Source organism: Scyliorhinus canicula, chromosome 25 (assembly GCF_902713615.1).
Source record: "Scyliorhinus canicula chromosome 25, sScyCan1.1, whole genome shotgun sequence".
Taxonomy (NCBI): Eukaryota; Metazoa; Chordata; class Chondrichthyes; order Carcharhiniformes; family Scyliorhinidae; genus Scyliorhinus; species Scyliorhinus canicula.
This window is the reverse complement of record NC_052170.1, coordinates 1,877,757-1,894,799: the sequence shown is the minus strand read 5'-3', so window position 1 is coordinate 1,894,799 and position 17,043 is coordinate 1,877,757. Positions and strand designations below refer to the sequence as shown.

Here is a 17,043-nt window from a genome sequence, read left to right as displayed (position 1 = left end):
CTCTCTCAGACACATACGCTCTCTCACACACACACACACTCTCTCTCACACACACACTCTCTCTCTGACACACACACACTCTCTCTCTGACACACACGCACTCTCACACACACTCTCTCTCAGACACACGCACTCTCTCTCACACACACTCTCTCTCAGACACACGCACTCTCTCTCACACACACTCTCTCTCAGACACACGCACTCTCTCACACACACTCTCTCTCACACACACACACGCACTCTCTCACACACACACACACTCTCACACACACTCTCTCACACACACACACTCTCACACTCTCTCACACACACACACACTCTCTCACACACACACACACTCTCACACACACTCTCTCTCACACACACGCACTCTCTCACACACACTCTCTCTCACACACACACACACACTCTCATACACACTCTCTCTCACACGCACTCTCTCACACACACACACGCACTCTCTCTCACACACACACACACACACACTCTCTCTCACACACACACTCTCACACACACTCTCTCTCACACACACACACACTCTCTCTCACACACACACTCTCTCTCACACACACTCTCTCTCACACACACACACACTCTCTCTCACACACACACACTCTCTCTCACACACACTCTCTCTCACACACACACTCTCTCTCACACACACTCTCTCTCACACACACTCTCTCTCACACACACTCTCACTCACACACACACACACTCTCTCTCACACACACACTCTCTCTCACACACACTCTCTCTCACACACACTCTCTCTCACACACACTCTCTCTCACACACACACACACTCTCACACACACTCTCTCTCACACACACTCTCTCTCACACACACTCTCTCTCACACACGCACTCTCTCACACACACACACACTCTCACACACACTCTCTCACACACACACACGCACTCTCTCACACACACACTCTCTCTCACACACACACACGCACTCTCTCACCCACACACACACTCTCACACACACACACACTCTCACACACACACTCTCTCACACACACACTCTCTCACACACACACACACACAGCACAGTCGACTGGTTTTGCACCCTATCCGCCACAATAAACACTCTGTCCCTCCATCACCAACGCACAGTAACAGCCATCTACAAGATGCACTGCAGGAACCCGCCATGGGTCCTTCAACAGCACCTTCCAAACTTTTGGCTGCTGCCACCTAGAAGGACAAGGGCAGCAGACACATTGAACACCACCACTTTCAAGTCCCTCTCCAAGCCACACAACATCCTGACTTGGAAATATATGATCCTTTCTTCACTGCCATCAGATCAAAATCCTGGAGCTCCCTTCCAGTAGCACTGTGTGTGTTCCTGTAGCAGGGTGGACTAAGCAGATCAAGAAGCCAGTGCAGCATAACCTTTTCAAGGACAATTTGGGATGGATACGGGGGTTTGCCATCATTTTTGTCTTTTGTCGCTCCAATCCTGACACGTAATAATTGTTCAGATAACACAATACCAAACATTGCTGTTCTCATTCTTCCTCTAATTTAAAATAATCCTGGTGTAATGTGTGAGGACACTGAGACATGGAGCTAAATACAGCAACATCTACGTACAGCGGGAAAATCTCACATGATCATCAAATGTCACGTGATGAAATGTCTCTCTCTATCTGACACACATAGCTGGATACTCAGGAGACTGAGTTTGCAAGCAGACACAGCATGGATATACTGGAAGACAGACATGTAGGCGCACACACTGAGCAGCTTACACAAAGGAAATAATCACACATGTATATACATTCACATGGGTAAAGTTGGACAAATCCAGTAACATAAGCAGTATGCACTGGAAATTAATCCCAGTAACACACGTGCGGTGTGGTAATTGTACATTGCTTCAGCAGTGAAGTTAGGATAGGTTGTGGTGAGCTTGGAATTGTGTAACTTAGTGGTTCTGGTGTTTTGGTTTCAGATATGCAGCTAGCTGTTGAAACCAGTCCCACTACCTTTATGTGTGATTCAAAATGAGATCCCACATAGAAAACATCCCAATGTGATCCACAGAGATGACATCAAGAAATAGACACACAAAAATGAGGAGTGGTTAGAAACAAATTGGTCTTATTGCAGAGCAGAGGTGTGTTATTGGTGGAATTGCAGAGTATGAGGCCTACATGGGCTGAATGTACAGCAGCCAATGGCGAGATGGAGGGAGGACACAAATTCACAAGAGTCTGTATTGGGATGGGTTATAAGGCTGGAGCAGATTGCAAATAAACAGAGGGTGAGTCCATGTAAAAATAAGGATACTTGCCTCCTACGCAGGGAGTAAGCAAATGCAGGGAGGGGGGGGGGGGGGCTGTTTCAAGAGGGGTGGGTTGCGTAGATTAGATTATTGTTTTCTTTTTTAGATTACTGTTGTCGTTTGTATTTTTGTATAAAATGACAAAAGGTTCGTTAAAATATTCATTAAAAAATAAGGACAATCATTTTAAATTGGAGATTTTGTGAGGACCGAGAGTCATAAGAACATAAGGAATAGAAGCAGAAGTATGTCTTTCAGCCCCTCAAGCCTGCTTCGCCATTCAATAAGATCACAACTGACCTCCACTTTCAGCCTTTCACGAAACCCTGACTCTCTTGTCAATCGAAACTCTGTCCAATGCAGCCTTGAATAGATTCAGTTACTGCTATCTGAATAAGAGCACTCCACAGACTAATGACTGAGGGAAGGAACGCTTCCTCATCTCTATCGCAAGTGAGAGACAACTTATTTTGAAACTGTGCCCCCTGCTTCTAGATTTGACCATGAGGGGTAACATTTCTTCCCAGCGTCCACCCTGTCAAACCGCCTCAGGATCTGATGCATTGCAATAAGAGCCCCTCTCATTCTTCTGAACTCCGATGAGTATCGGCCCAACCTGCTCAACCTCTCTTCACAAGACAACTCTTCATCCCAGGAATTAGCCCAGTGACCCATCTCTGAACTGCTCCCAATGCCGGTAAATCCCTCCTGAAGTAAGGTGACCAAAACTGTACAGAGTATTCCAGGTGCAGTCTCACCAGAAGCCTGTACAGTTGTACCAAGATTTCCCTACTTTTATACTCCATCCCCTTGAATGTAGGTTAATGTATTTAATGTTGGTTAAGCGAGGATAGGATTGACAGGTGACTAGAGCTAGGCACAGATAGAATACAGGCAGCAGAGATTGGGTTGGGTTAATGGTGGGTGGAAAATAGGAGGTCGGACAGGAAAAGATTGGATCAAATCTGGAGGTGAGAAAGGTCTGATTGATCGATTCAGGGTACAGATGGGTAATCCAGCCAAGGTGGAAGTTGTTTTATTTGATTTCGAGGAAAAAAGCTCTGAAGCTTATTTCAGGACTAAATAACAGAGACTCGGAGCTTTGCAAAGTCTAATTCTAATGGGCTGTTCCCAATGTTTAACTGGAGGAAATTGCAGCTTATCCGAGGTTAGATGGTGGAAAAGCAATGTTACAATTAATCAGTGCCAAAGTTTATCTGTGCTGTAGAGAGGCCGGCGTTGGACCGGGGTGAGCACAGTAAGAAGTCTTCCAACACCAGGTTAAAGTCCAACAGGTTTGTTTCAATCACCAGCTTTCGGAGCACTGCTCCTTCCTCAGGTGAATCATTCACCCATGGAAGGAGCTGTGCTCCGAAAGCTAGTGATTGAAACAAACCTGTTGGACTTTAACCTGGTGTTGTAAGACTTCCCACAGAGATTATCTGGTGCAAAATGTACCTGGCAGCCAGTGAATTTGTAAACAGTTACATTTTACCAGCTTGATTACTCCATTCCTAACTGACGGTGTGAACAGGACACGCCTTCAAATTCCCTTCTTGTCCTTCAGGGATTCTTTGGAATTCAGGGCTCTTTTTATGGGATGGCTGATAATTGAGTGTTTTAAAAAAACTTATTTATGGATTCTGATAGCTGGAGATCAAAATAGTTGGATTGAAAGGATGTCATAATGGTAAACGGCCAGGTCAATATGTGGAAAGGTGGACCATCCATTCACATCAAGATGGGGTGGGACGGTGGTACAGTGGTTAGCACTATTGTCTCACAGCGCCAGGGTCCTGGGTTCAATATGACCTTGGGTCACTGTCTGTGCGGAGTCTGCACGTTCTCCCCGTGTCTGTGTGGGTTTCCTCCGGGTGCTCCTGTTTCCTGCCACAGTCCAAAGATGTGCAGGTCAGGTGGATTGGCTGTGATAAATTGCCGCGAAGAGTCGAGGGATGGGAGAGGGTGGGGAAGTAGCCCTGGGTAGGGTGCTCTTTCAGAGGGTCGGTGCAGACTCGATGGGCAAATGGGCTCATTCCGCAGTGTAGGAATTCGATTCTATGCCCCACACTGTAACCCTGAACTCAGACTTGGCAGTGAGAGGTTAGTTGAGGGTTGAGTATTTTCGCGCAGGGTGGACGATGCAGAAGGAGTTTGTGTCCTGATCATCTCACCAGTTCGCTCACTTTGCACTGACAGGCCTGAGAGCTGGGACTTGTAATCTCACCACTGTCAATGTCTGAGAGCTGGGACTTGTAATCTCACCACTGTCAATGTCTGCGAGCTGGGACTTGTAATCTCACCACTGTCAATGTCTGCGAGCTGGGACTTGTAATCTCACCACTGTCAATGTCTGAGAGTTGGGGACCTGTATTCTCAGCTGTCAATGTCTGAGAGCTGGGACCTGTATTCTCAGCTGTCAATGTCTGCGAGCTGGGACTGTATTGTCAGCTGTCAATGTCTGAGAGCTGGGACTGTATTGTCAGCTGTCAATGTCTGAGAGCTGGGACCTGTATTCTCAGCTGTCAATGTCTGCGAGCTGGAACTTGTAATCTCACCACTGTCAATGTCTGCGAGCTGGGACTTGTATTCTCAGCTGTCAATGTCTGAGAGCTGGGACCTGTATTCTCAGCTGTCAATGTCTGAGAGCTGGGACTGTATTGTCAGCTGTCAATGTCTGAGAGCTGGGACCTGTATTCTCAGCTGTCAATGTCTGAGAGCTGGGACTGTATTCTCAGCTGTCAATGTCTGAGAGCTGGGACTGTATTGTCAGCTGTCAATGTCTGAGAGCTGGAGACCTGTATTCTCAGCTGTCAATGTCTGAGAGCTGGGACCTGTATTCTCAGCTGTCAATGTCTGAGAGCTGGGACTGTATTCTCAGCTGTCAATGTCTGAGAGCTGGGACTGTATTCTCAGCTGTCAATGTCTGAGAGCTGGGACTGTATTCTCAGCTGTCAATGTCTGAGAGCTGGGACTGTATTGTCAGCTGTCAATGTCTGAGAGCTGGGACCTGTATTCTCAGCTGTCAATGTCTGCGAGCTGGAACTTGTAATCTCACCACTGTCAATGTCTGAGAGCTGGGACCTGTATTCTCACCACTGTCAATGTCTGCGAGCTGGGACCTGTATTCTCAGCTGTCAATGTCTGAGAGCTGGGACCTGTATTCTCAGCTGTCAATGTCTGAGAGCTGGGACTGTATTGTCAGCTGTCAATGTCTGAGAGCTGGGACCTGTATTCTCAGCTGTCAATGTCTGAGAGCTGGGACTGTATTCTCAGCTGTCAATGTCTGCGATCTGGGACTGTATTCTCAGCTGTCAATGTCTGCGATCTGGGACTGTATTGTCAGCTGTCAATGTCTGAGAGCTGGGACCTGTATTCTCAGCTGTCAATGTCTGAGAGTTGGGGACCTGTATTCTCAGCTGTCAATGTCTGAGAGCTGGGACCTGTATTCTCAGCTGTCAATGTCTGTGAGCTGGGACTGTATTCTCAGCTGTCAATGTCTGAGAGTTGGGGACCTGTATTCTCAGCTGTCAATGTCTGAGAGCTGGGACCTGTATTCTCAGCTGTCAATGTCTGAGAGCTGGGACCTGTATTCTCAGCTGTCAATGTCTGTGAGCTGGGACTGTATTGTCAGCTGTCAATGCCTGAGAGCTGGGACTGTATTCTCAGCTGTCAATGACTGAGAGCTGGGACCTGTATTCTCAGCTGTCAATGTCTGAGAGTTGGGGACCTGTATTCTCAGCTGTGAATGTCTGAGAGCTGGGACTGTATTCTCAGCTGTCAATGACTGAGAGCTGGGACCTGTATTCTCAGCTGTCAATGTCTGAGAGTTGGGGACCTGTATTCTCAGCTGTGAATGTCTGAGAGCTGGGACTGTATTCTCAGCTGTCAATGTCTGTGAGCTGGGACTGTATTCTCAGCTGTCAATGTCTGAGAGCTGGGGACCTGTATTCTCAGCTGTCAATGTCTGCGAGCTGGGACTGTATTCTCAGCTGTCAATGTCTGAGAGCTGGGACTGTATTGTCAGCTGTCAATGTCTGAGAGCTGGGACTGTATTCTCAGCTGTCAATGTCTGAGAGCTGGGACTGTATTCTCAGCTGTCAATGTCTGAGAGCTGGGACCTGTATTCTCAGCTGTCAATGTCTGAGAGCTGGGACCTGTATTCTCAGCTGTCAATGTCTGAGAGCTGGGACCTGTATTCTCAGCTGTCAATGTCTGAGAGCTGGGACTTGTATTCTCAGCTGTCAATGCCTGCGAGCTGGGATCTGTATTCTCAGCTGTCAATGTCTGAGAGTTGGGGACCTGTATTCTCAGCTGTCAATGTCTGAGAGTTGGGGACCTGTATTCTCAGCTGTCAATGTCTGCGAGCTCGGACTGTATTGTCAGCTGTCAATGTCTGAGAGCTGGGACCTGTATTCTCAGCTGTCAATGTCTGAGAGCTGGGACCTGTATTCTCAGCTGTCAATGTCTGAGAGCTGGGACTGTATTGTCAGCTGTCAATGTCTGAGAGCTGGGACTGTATTCTCAGCTGTCAATGTCTGAGAGCTGGGACTGTATTCTCAGCTGTCAATGCCTGCGAGCTGGGATCTGTATTCTCAGCTGTCAATGTCTGAGAGCTGGGACCTGTATTCTCAGCTGTCAATGTCTGAGAGCTGGGACCTGTATTCTCAGCTGTCAATGCCTGCGAGCTGGGATCTGTATTCTCAGCTGTCAATGTCTGAGAGCTGGGACTGTATTCTCAGCTGTCAATGTCTGAGAGTTGGGGACCTGTATTCTCAGCTGTCAATGTCTGAGAGCTGGGACTGTATTCTCAGCTGTCAATGTCTGAGAGCTGGGACTGTATTCTCAGCTGTCAATGTCTGCGAGCTGGGACTGTATTCTCAGCTGTCAATGTCTGAGAGCTGGGACCTGTATTCTCAGCTGTCAATGTCTGCGAGCTGGAACTTGTAATCTCACCACTGTCAATGTCTGAGAGCTGGGACCTGTATTCTCACCACTGTCAATGTCTGCGAGCTGGGACCTGTATTCTCAGCTGTCAATGTCTGAGAGCTGGGACTGTATTGTCAGCTGTCAATGTCTGAGAGCTGGGACCTGTATTCTCAGCTGTCAATGTCTGAGAGCTGGGACTGTATTCTCAGCTGTCAATGTCTGAGAGCTGGGGACCTGTATTCTCAGCTGTCAATGTCTGAGAGCTGGGACTGTATTGTCAGCTGTCAATGTCTGTGAGCTGGGACCTGTATTCTCAGCTGTCAATGTCTGAGAGCTGGGACTGTGTTGTCAGCTGTCAATGTCTGAGAGCTGGGACCTGTATTCTCAGCTGTCAATGTCTGAGAGCTGGGACCTGTATTCTCAGCTGTCAATGCCTGCGAGCTGGGACCTGTATTCTCACCACTGTCAATGTCTGTGAGCTGGGACTGTATTCTCAGCTGTCAATGTCTGAGAGCTGGGACTGTATTCTCAGCTGTCAATGTCTGTGAGCTGGGACTGTATTGTCAGCTGTCAATGTCTGAGAGCTGGGACCTGTATTCTCAGCTGTCAATGTCTGCGAGCTGGGACTTGTATTCTCAGCTGTCAATGTCTGAGAGCTGGGACCTGTATTCTCAGCTGTCAATGTCTGAGAGCTGGGACTTGTATTCTCAGCTGTCAATGCCTGCGAGCTGGGATCTGTATTCTCAGCTGTCAATGTCTGTGAGCTGGGACTGTATTGTCAGCTGTCAATGTCTGAGAGCTGGGACCTGTATTCTCAGCTGTCAATGTCTGAGAGCTGGGACCTGTATTCTCAGCTGTGAATGTCTGAGAGCTGGGACTGTATTCTCAGCTGTCAATGTCTGAGAGCTGGGACTGTATTCTCAGCTGTCAATGTCTGAGAGCTGGGACTGTATTGTCAGCTGTCAATGTCTGAGAGTTGGGGACCTGTATTCTCAGCTGTCAATGTCTGAGAGCTGGGACCTGTATTCTCAGCTGTCAATGTCTGAGAGCTGGGACCTGTATTCTCAGCTGTCAATGTCTGAGAGCTTGGACCTGTATTCTCAGCTGTCAATATCTGAGAGCTGGGACCTGTATTCTCAGCTGTCAATGTCTGAGAGTTGGGGACCTGTATTCTCAGCTGTCAATGTCTGAGAGCTGGGACCTGTATTCTCAGCTGTCAATGTCTGCGAGCTGGGACTGTATTCTCAGCTGTCAATGTCTGTGAGCTGGGACTGTATTGTCAGCTGTCAATGTTTGAGAGCTGGGACTTGTATTCTCAGCTGTCAATGTCTGAGAGCTGGGACTGTATTCTCAGCTGTCAATGTCTGTGAGCTGGGACTGTATTGTCAGCTGTCAATGTCTGCGAGCTGGGACCTGTATTCTCAGCTGTCAATGTCTGCGAGCTGGGACCTGTATTCTCAGCTGTCAATGTCTGAGCTGGGACTTGTATTCTCAGCTGTCAATGTCTGAGAGCTGGGACTGTATTCTCAGCTGTCAATGTCTGAGAGCTGGGACTGTATTCTCAGCTGTCAATGTCTGAGAGCTGGGACTGTATTCTCAGCTGTCAATGTCTGTGAGCTGGGACCTGTATTCTCAGCTGTCAATGTCTGCGAGCTGGGACCTGTATTCTCAGCTGTCAATGTCTGAGAGCTGGGACCTGTATTCTCAGCTGTCAATGTCTGCGAGCTGGGACCTGTATTCTCAGCTGTCAATGTCTGCGAGCTGGGACCTGTATTCTCAGCTGTGAATATCTGGCAGATACAGGCAGAAAATAGATGCTAACTTGTTCAAATCACAGTTCAGATCAAGGAGGATTTCATAATAATTTTAAACATTAAAGTTCACCACAAGGTGAACAAAAGGGACTTTCCAATAAAATAAACCCACATGTTTTATTTCTTTCTATATTTCCTTAAAGCTTTGGTTTATTGGAATTTTTCAAATTTTAGAAAAATTCACACAAAACAAGCAGAAGTAAAAAGACAGCGACAGGAATCGATGTACAACAAGTACCGCCCAGAACAACGATCATTACAATACAGCCCAGAACAATGATCGTTACAGTAAAGTGACAGGAGTCAATGAACAACAAGTACCACCCAGAACAACGATCATTACAGTACAGCCCAGAACAATGATCGTTTCAGTACAGTCCAGAACAACGATCATTACAGTATAGCAACAGGAATCAATGTACAATAGGCACAGCCTAAAACAACAATCATTACAGTACAGCCCAGAACAACAATCATTACAGTACAGCCCAGAACAACAATCATTACAGTACAGCCCAGAACAACAATCATTACAGTACAACCCAGAACAATGCTCATTACAGTATAGCAACAGGAATCAATGTACAACAAGTACCGCCCAGAACAACGATGATTACAGTACAGCCCAGAACAACAATCATTACAGTACAGCCCAGAACAACAATCATTATAGTACAACCCAGAACAATGCTCATTTCAGTATAGCAACAGGAATCAATGTACAACAAGTACCGCCAGAACAACGATGATTACAGTACAGCCCAGAACAACAATCATTACAGTACAGCCCAGAACAACAATCATTACAGTACAACCCAGGACAACGAACATTACAGTATAGCAACAGGAATCAATGTACAAGTACCGCCCAGAACAACGATCATTACAGTACAACCCAGAACAATGATCATTACAGTACAGCCCAGAACAACAATCATTACAATACAGCCCAGAACAATGATCATTACAGTAAAGCGACAGGAGTCAATGTACAACAAGTACTGCCCAGAACAACGATCATTACAGTACAGCCCAGAACAATGATCATTACAGTAAAGCGACAGGAGTCAATGTACAACACGTACTGCCCAGAACAACGATCATTACAGTACAGCCCAGAACAACGATCATTACAGTACAGCCCAGAACAATGATCGTTACAGTACAGTCCAGAACAACGATCATTACAGTATAGCAACAGGAATCAATGTACAATAGGCACAGCCCAAAACAACAATCATTACAGTACAGCCCAGAACAACAATCATTACAGTACAGCCCAGAACAACAATCATTACAGTACAGCCCAGAACAACAATCATTACAGTACAGCCCAGAACAACAATCATTACAGTACAGCCCAGAACAATGCTCATTACAGTACAGCCCAGAACAATGCTCATTACAGTACAGCCCAGAACAATGCTCATTAGAGTACAGCCCAGAACAACGCTCATTATAGTACAGCCCAGAACAACAAACATTACAGTACAGCCCAGAACAACAATCATTACAGTACAGCCCAGAACAACAATCATTACAGTACAGCCCAGAACAACAATCATTACAGTACAGCCCAGAACAACAATCATTACAGTACAGCCCAGAACAATGATCATTACAGTACAGCCCAGAACAATGATCATTACAGTACAGCCCAGAACAATGATCATTACAGTACAGCCCAGAACAATGATCATTACAGTACAGCCCAGAACAATGATAATTACAGTGCAGCCCAGAACAATGATCATTGCAGCATGAGGAACAACAAGACCGGATAAATCAGGGACAAAATCCCCAACCGGTTCCCTCCACGGATAAATGACCCGTCTGCACACAAACAGGATACAGGAGACAGTTTAGACACAAATCACACCCATAAGTTCAAATCAAAATGACAGGTGAATAAAATAATAGCCTAGAACCCCCGCACTAAGGCGAATTCGGCTAACTCTTCCACAATCGCAATCTGAACTCTCCTCCAGACCCAGGCTGGAACGAGCAGCCACCCTACACTCTCAAGCTGAAAAAACCCGACAAATTAAGAAAGGAGCGAGCACAACCAGACCAATATTATAAACCTAGGGTCTCCCATGGAAGAAGTGAAAAGAGAACAAGAACCCAGAATGAGAAACCAAGTCCCCACAACCCCATCTCCTAGCCCCAGGTCCAAGCACAGAAGAGATTATCAAACCACCAGCACCAACACAGCCCCCAAAAGGGCAAGAAGCAATCTTGGGGTCAAAAGGCAAGACTCAAGAGGAATCTGACCTGGCCCCAGTCAAAGACACTAGGGAGAGATCCACAACATGGCAGGAGTGCTGTCAGAGGGGCCGCAAAACTGGGATGGGCCCTGGGTGGGAGGGACAGCCCAGCACCGCCCCCCACCCTGGAATTGGAAGACCCCGCCCCAACCACCGGGACCACCAAACAAAGAAAGGATTCAGCCACCCAAAAGCCAACTAATATCGGCTTGTCCGTGCCGCCAAAGCCTACCTTCCAGCACAAACACAGCGAGACCACAGGGACGTCAATATGCAAAGGACTATGGGTAACACCGCTAACACCTCACCCAGTGTCATGTGAGAGTACCTTTAGGAAATGGGTGTTTATAAAATAGCTGTAGTGGGTGTACCTTTAAGAAATGTGTGTTCATCAAGTAGCTGCAGTGATGTCAGAGTATGAGTGGAGCTGGGTTTTGGTCTGTGGCTTTTTACTTTCGCTTTGAGCTAAAAGATGGTGTATGTCTGTGTTTTAGTTGTGTTTTCAGAGTTGGAGCTGCATCCAGCCAAACAAGGTGTAATTTTGATCTCTGTCTGCATGTAAATAAAGTCTTCAGATGACTTGCTAGTTTTAAAGTGATAACTGCTCTCAGTAGAGAATTTAAACCTGCTGTCTTTGTTAAAGAGGGTATTTGTCTTATGGATGTTGCTCGGAAAGATTATTGAGTTACTTATAGAGTACTGTATTCTTTGGGGGGACTATTTGAGTTGATAGTTGCTAAGATGTTTCCTGTGTGTTTATAAAATATTACTGGATTCATAGAATAAACATTGTTTTGTTTTAAACATACTTTAGATCTTGGTTGCATCACACCTGTAAAGTGAGCCCTTGTGCTCCCCATAGCCAAAATCTATTAAACGTTGTGGGTCAGGTGAACTCCATGATATACTTTGGTGTTCTCTAAATCCTGGACCATAACACCCAGCTCAAAGAAAAGTGAGGAAGAAGAAGAGCGAAAACTGTTAGAACTAACCCCTCAGATCAAAACAAAGACCAGCCAACAACCTGTCACATGGGCTTATCTAACTCATAGGAGGGATTAACCCAGAATAAAAACTGGGTCCTATTTTCACCAACCCAATTCAACATCCTTCCAAATGTGGACCACACAATAACTGGGCATGCACTGATTCCCCACACCAGACAGACACAGACACAGAGCTCCTCATACCAGACAGACACAGAGCTCCCCGTACCAGACAGACACAGACACAGAGCTCCCCATACCAGACAGACACAGAGCTCCCCATACCAGACAGACACAGAGCTCCCCATACCAGACAGACACAGACACAGAGCTCCCCATACCAGACAGACACAGACACAGAGCTCCCCATACCAGACAGACACAGACACAGAGCTCCCCATACCAGACAGACACAGACACAGAGCTCCCCATACCAGACAGACACAGAGCTCCCCATACCAGACAGACACAGACACAGAGCTCCCCATACCAGACAGACACAGACACAGAGCTCCCCATACCAGACAGACACAGAGCTCCCCATACCAGACAGACGCAGACACAGAGCTCCCCATACCAGACAGACACAGAGCTCCCCATACCAGACAGACAGACACAGAGCTCCCCATACCAGACAGACACAGAGCTCCCCATACCAGACAGACAGACACAGAGCTCCCCATACCAGACAGACACAGAGCTCCCCATACCAGACAGACACAGACACAGAGCTCCCCATACCAGACAGACACAGAGCTCCCCATACCAGACAGACACAGACACAGAGCTCCCCATACCAGACAGACACAGACACAGAGCTCCCCATACCAGACAGACACAGAGCTCCCCATACCAGACAGACACAGACACCGAGCTCCCCATACCAGACAGACACAGAGCTCCCCATACCAGGCAGCGTGAGTCTGCACTGTACCCTCTCTAAAACCTCAATATCCTTCCTTTGGTATGAAGCCCAATACTGACCACCGTCCGCTAACTGATGCCTGCTTCAGGTTTATCAGCTTCTTTATTCTGTCCCTTTTATGATTGAATATTTTTTTACAGTATTGTCGCTCGAGGTTTGCCTTTAATGTCCTGTGAAGCTAATCCCTCAAATATCTGTCCATTTGCACAGCAATTGAGTCTGTCCTACTCACAGTATTACTGCTGTTATTTTGGCGAAATCGCATTACCCCACACTTACTGACACTGAATCCCAGCTGCCAATTTTGAACCCAGTTGCACATCTTATCAAAAATAGTTTTGAGCCTTCTTTGGTCTGCTAAAGAAATCATTATTCTTGCTGTTTTGGTGTGCAAGGTTCACACTGGGCCCTGAGATCCACAGTGAGCAGAAATGGCTTTGTAAACGATTCCTATGGGCCACTACATTCCACTCCCAACCACTTTACAAACTGCTCTATCACTTTGTTTTCACTCTTCTAACTCCTCCAACCCCACCTAACCCCGTGCTCTGTATTCCTCTCGTCATCTGAAATAATCGGTGTTTAGACTGTCTTCTTTACAAGGCTGATTGCGCGAGTCAGTCTTTACAAAGATAGGGTGCCGTTTCCCACCAATTGTTCCTCTTTGAGGGTTTTTGATCTCAGTATTTCACATATCCTAACTGCCTATTGGTTATGTAACAAGCTACACATTACGTAAGCCCAACATCTGCTGGAGGTTCTCCTCTCTATTAGCTGCCACACTTTAGATGTTTTTAATCTGTGCAACAATTTACAAAGAAAGGAGCATTGAGCAAAGCTTCATCCAACAATCGTACACCACTCTGTGCTCATGCTTCTCCCTAAGTCTGGAATGGCTGCTATCACACAGTGTAGGTGGGAGGGGTGGTCAAACCAAGATCTTACCTACAGGGAGGCGGGGAATGTCTTTAATTCACTCCTCGTGAACTTCCTAAAGTCTGGTAATAGAGACACACGGACAGCTGAGAACAGAACCTGATCCTGAAGTTTGATTTGAAGAATTGTCTGAATGGGAGTAATGAGCTTTCCGAATCGCGAGAGAAAACGGTAACAAAACTGAGGTGGTTGAGTCTAAAATGTATGATGGTTTCTTTAGTCCTAATCACAGTATGGAGCTTACTAAAAAAACTAACTTCACTCAGTTATTATACCCCAGTTTAAACTGAAACACTTGCCATATAATATTTAGCCAAATTGGAGTTTGAGGGCGGAACAAATCCATTCAATTCTGATTTGTTCAATTATATATTCGTTTGGCAACTCCTTTTGAATTTAATGCAGTTATTTAAGTTTACTGGGTCCTTTTTCAAAGGTGTTTATGAGCCTGTATGTTTATCCCAGTGAGTCTGTATGGAAGCAAAGGCAGACATCATGCCAGATAATTTCTATAAAAGTGAAAAAAAATGCCTAATAATATTCTTTATATCAGAGTGCAACTTGGCAAGCTATTTATTATTCCAAGCTGGTAAAGTAGACAACAGTAAATATATATCTATGTATTATATATATATATATGCTGTTACTCAATTGTTTAGTTTTGCTTCATAAATGTATTTAACAGTTAACACACACTAAGATAAAGTCTAGTGTGGTCACATTTTGCAATATTCTAAAGCTGAGATGGATCTTTAGTGAGTTCAGGACACAGTCAGAATCTGAAAAAGGGTTTTCAGTCTGTTACTTATTTAAGTTATCAATTTATCTGTAAGGGGGAACCAAACTGGATCATAGCTGTGAGAATATCTGAAACACAGAAACACTGACACTATCCCTTTAATGCAGTGAGCCCACCTCTTTATACTGTGAGACTGCCCTTTTTAGCAATCCTGGAGCAACGTCTCTGTCCATGCTCGAGATAACCCATTTCTCCAGTAGATCAGAGGAGGCGGGGATGATTTAGCCTCTTCACAGTCTCTGACCCTAGCTTCGGACTCTGAACTCTGCACAGAGCCTGAACTCACTGCTATCCTCAGGAAAACTGCAACGTGGAATGCGTGGTGAGTGTTGAATTGTTTGCTGTTGAATAAACCTTGTGTCCCGGAGGGAGACTGCCTCAGATCCCTGTAGATGGCAAAGAGTCCAATGCATTGGTCTGACTTGATCAATTCAAATGTGACCTCATTGCATCGGTGTTCATGAAACAGGCACAAAGTTAGCTGAGGCTTACCCGAGTTTGTGATGAGCAAGTGGACAGAAGGAATGGTATTACTGGAATGTACACAAATGATTGAGGGCAGAGCTTTGTAGAAAGGCAGGTGCACAGATCGTCCTAATTTCTCCATATTCTGACTAGACGAGACCACTCTTTCATTGGTCATTTTACCCTGAATCAATAGAGAGAGGGTGAGTTCCTAGTGGAGTTCTGGAGCTGTAGCATTGGTATGAGTGGCATTCAACAGGCTGGTTCTGACCAGCTGACCTCCTCCTGTGAGCCCAGAAAAGCAGGCCCAGTCTAATAAAGTGAAACGCAGACTCCAGTGGTAAGGATTGTAAGCAAGCTGTATTGTGTTGTCACGAGGAGGCAATTCCTGCTGCATGATGTATTACACAGGAATACAAAGGTCAGTAGGTGGGACTGAGGCTCAGATCTTTCTGGTGCCTGTCTGATGCAGACGATATCATGGAAAATCCTTCCAGAAATTCAAAGGTTGCCAGTGGAAATCTACAGTTAGGGTTAACAATTCTGTTAGAATGGCAGTAACTGATCCCATCTGGAAAACACAGCAACCTCAAGGACAGCCACAACAGATGTTGCAAGAAACCAATTCTGTCAGAACAACTTAAAGAGGTTCTCAGGAAACAGCTATATAAATAAATCAAAACATCTAAAATTGTACCCCAGTGAGAGTCAGTGTGTGTGGAACTGTATCCCAGTGAGAGTCAGTGTGTGAGAGACCCGTACCCCAGTGAGAGTCAGTGTGTGTGGGACCCGTACCCCAGTGAGAGTCAGTGTGTGGAACCCATACCCCAGTGAGAGTCAGTGTATGTGGGACCTGTACCTCAGTGAGAGTCAGTGTGTGTGGGACCCGTACCCCAGTGAGAGTCAGTGTGTGTGGGACCCGTACCCCAGTGAGAGTCAGTGTGTGTGGGACCCCTACCCCAGTGAGGGTCTGTGTGTGTGGGACCCGTACCCCAGTGAGAATCAGTGTGTGTGGGACCCGTACCCCAGTGAGAGTCAATATGTGTGGCACTGTATCCCAGTGAGAGTCAGTGTGTGTGGGACCCGTACCCCAGTGAGAGTCAGTGTGTGTGGGACCCGTACCCCAGTGAGAGTCAGTGTGTGTGGGACCCGTACCCCAGTGAGAGTCAGTGTGTGTGGGACCCGTACCCCAGTGAGAGTCAGTGTGTGTGGAACTGTATCCCAGTGAGAGTCAGTGTGTGTGGGACCCGTACCCCAGTGAGAGTCAGTGTGTGTGGGACCCGTACCCCAGTGAGAGTCAGTGTGTGTGGGACCCGTACCCCAGTGAGAGTCAGTGTGTGTGGGACCCCTACCCCAGTGAGAGTCAGTGTGTGTGGGACCCCTACCCCAGTGAGAGTCAGTGTGTGTGGGACCCCGTACCCCAGTGAGAGTCAGTGTGTATGGGACCCGTACCCCAGTGAGAGTCAGTGTGTGTGGGACCCGTACCCCAGTGAGAGTCAGTGTGTGTGGGACCCGTACCCCAGTGAGAGTCAGTGTGTGGGACCCCTACCCCAGTGAGAGTCAGTGTGTGTGGGACCCGTACCCCAGTGAGAGTCAGTGTGTGTGGGACCCGTACCCCAG

At 46.7% G+C, this 17,043-nt stretch overlaps 1 protein-coding gene across 1 annotated transcript in view; it reads left to right on the top strand.

The window, feature by feature from the left end:
• Positions 1 to 15,117: 15,117 nt before the first annotated feature.
• Positions 15,118 to 17,043, top strand: part of LOC119956985 (sphingosine 1-phosphate receptor 2-like) — a 70,590-nt gene continuing 68,664 nt past the window's right edge. Inside the window, exon 1 of the mRNA XM_038784561.1 lies at positions 15,118 to 15,280. The gene's annotated coding sequence lies outside the window, so the exon portion shown is untranslated. The remainder of the gene's footprint in view (positions 15,281 to 17,043) is intronic.